The sequence below is a fragment of the Anoplopoma fimbria genome, chromosome 20 (genome assembly GCF_027596085.1).
Source record: "Anoplopoma fimbria isolate UVic2021 breed Golden Eagle Sablefish chromosome 20, Afim_UVic_2022, whole genome shotgun sequence".
Classification (NCBI taxonomy): Eukaryota; Metazoa; Chordata; class Actinopteri; order Perciformes; family Anoplopomatidae; genus Anoplopoma; species Anoplopoma fimbria.
In genome coordinates, this window is record NC_072468.1 from 27493443 (window position 1) to 27496548 (window position 3106).

Here is a 3106-nt window from a genome sequence, read left to right on the forward strand (position 1 = left end):
GAAGACATGAAGACAAGAAGACACATGAAGACATGAAGACATGAAGACACATGAAGACATGAAGACACATGAAGACATGAAGACAAGAAGACACATGAAGACAAGAAGACACATGAAGACATGAAGACATGAAGACAAGAAGACACATGAAGACATGAAGACACATGAAGACACATGAAGACATAAAGACACATGAAGACATGAAGACACATGAAGACATGAAGACATGAAGACACATGAAGACATGAAGACATGAAGACACATGAAGACATGAAGACACATGAAGACATGAAGACATGAAGACAAATGAAGACAAGAAGACAAGAAGACACATGAAGACATGAAGACAAGAAGACACATGAAGACATGAAGACATGAAGACACATGAAGACAAGAAGACACATGAAGACAAGAAGACAAGAAGACACATGAAGACATGAAGACAAGAAGACACATGAAGACATGAAGACATGAAGACACATGAAGACATGAAGACATGAAGACACATGAAGACATGAAGACACATGAAGACATGAAGACACATGAAGACAAGAAGACACATGAAGACATGAAGACATGAAGACACATGAAGACATGAAGACAAGAAGACACATGAAGACATGAAGACATGAAGACACATGAAGACATGAAGACAAGAAGACACATGAAGACATGAAGACACATGAAGACAAGAAGACACATGAAGACATGAAGACATGAAGACACATGAAGACATGAAGACATGAAGACACATGAAGACATGAAGTCACATGAAGACACATGAAGCTGATTCTGCAAAAACAAAGAGGAGCCGGACAAAGGACACATTTTTATTACACTTATTTTAAATATTATTATTATATTATACAATTCTATGAACATTTTTTAACATACTATACTATGAACTTTTCGACTTTTTTTTGGGGAAAAAAATGTTCCCATTATTTTTGCAAGCCAAACAATCAGTTGATTAATGGAGACAATAAGCAGCAGATTAATCCACAATGAAAATTATAAAGTCCTGCTTTTACATTATTGCAAAATAGATAATAAGGCATAATAATAATAATCTTATGATAGAATATATAAGAGCAGAACAGTAACCACCTTTAACAATTACAGTAACTTTACTCAAACTCTTTCATTTATTTTTATTCTTTTGATAGAATAGTGTGTGTGCATCAACAGCAAACTCTAAAATCTGTGTTTTTCAGTTGATTAAACTTTACTTTGTCACTTTTCCAGTTTTGAAAAGTTTTCCCGAAATTTAGTCGTGGCTTCAGTTTTCAAACAAGGTCAGCTTTCAGATAATTTAACTTCCTCTGAAGGTGGATTTTTAATAATTTCACACACAAAAAAGAAAGAGAACAGTTGAAGAGCAACTTAACATCTTATTTAAAAAAAACATTTATATTCATTAATCCATAGAAAGGTTGTTTGTGGTTACAGTTTTTTTCCATCGCTAACGAGCTATACTTAAAATACTTTTTCTAAACTCTTAACACAGACTTACACCTACAAAACACAATTGGCCAAATAGATCATTTTCTTCTCAAAAGCACATTTTGTTAACTATATACTAACTCTTCATTTCAAAATAGAAGACATCTTTCTCTGCACACACTAACTTTACCAAAACACTGGACATCTGACTCAAAATGAAATTATTCTTTCAAAGAATAACTCTTGTTTTCACTTCACAAGGAACATGCAGCCAATCAAAGTACACCAGGTTTCAAAATACTGGCTATTGTGGACATTACAAAAACTGCATAGACTTTTATGTTTCAGTTTTACAGGTATTTGCATGCAAAACATGCAATCCACTGTTTTTTACGCCAAATTTTTTGGTTGGGAACTGTACTGTATATCCACATGTAATGTTCACATTCAAAAGCATTCCAGTAAAAAGCGAATCAGTTTTTTTTTCTTTACTGTTTACTACAGGAGGTATAGTAGAAATACTGTTTACAGTATGATACAACAGAAAACGTTTTACAGTATTGTTTAAAGTTAACAAAATATCCATGAACAAAAAAGCAACAGCAAAAAGCCCAGTAAAAAGGAGAACTAAAAAAAAAGCACAAAATTCCTTTATCTAATCCCTGTGACTGCATATTGTGAAAACAACATGAAATGTGTGAATGGTATGGCCACAAAGGACCGATGTTGTGCTAATCGTGTTTAGAGTTTTGAAAATGTGACTACTGTTTAGAAAAACGCTTGTTAGCGACTGAAAAAAACTGTAACAGCAGCGTTTGTCTTTGGTTTAAAGTTTTGAACCTCTGACCACTCCCAGCTGTGATGTCACAGTGTCCTGGAGTACACCTGTACATCATTGCTGCCAGTGAGAAGTCTGTAAACAATTTAATAAAGTTATTAAAGGACGAGGGTTATCTTTAATAGACAGGTGTTTCTCCACCTCCACCAATCACAGTGAGCCGTGGTGGTTTTCACCTGTTTCTCTCAGCTTAGCTCCGCCCCCTTCATCTCATCTAAATGAGACAGAAACTGTGGAGAGTTCAAAGCATCAAATGACAAATAAACTAGTTAAATGTGTTCAGGTTCTTGTTTAGGACACTTATAATATAAATTATAAAATACGGTTCCTCATTCCAAACTATTCAAACTTTGATCACAGAGTGGTGCTCTGGTTTTGCTCTGCATGCTGGGAGTGTGCCAGGCTCCTCCTCCTCCCCCTCCCTCCTCCTCCTCCACCTGTGCAGGTGAGGCAGATGTATAAAGGACTCTTTCTCTGGATGGAAACAGACTCCTGAAGCCGCTCACACTGAGATCTTTGTCACAAACTGTTGGATTCCTGCAGAAAGATGGAGACGCTGCTCGCACTCGTGATCGCTCTCTCTCCGCCACCCTCAGGTAAAAAATAAATAAAAACACTCTCAGCTCACCTGATGCTATTTTTTTCTACTTTAATAGTCAGTTTGTTTCACTGAGGCTGAAAGTGGAATGAAAATATCTGGATGATAAGAAAAGTTCAAACTAAAGAGTTAAAAGAGATCAGAGAGAAATCAAGATCAAAGACTGTGGAGGGACGAATACACCTTCCTCAAAACAGGAAGTCTGGGAGGTTCAGTAGAATCTCTTG

General features: G+C 36.0%; 1 pseudogene; it reads left to right on the forward strand.

Annotated features, from left to right (window-relative positions):
- Window positions 1-2665: 2665 nt before the first annotated feature.
- Window positions 2666-3106, forward strand: part of LOC129110043 (thyroglobulin-like) — a 17358-nt pseudogene continuing 16917 nt past the window's right edge.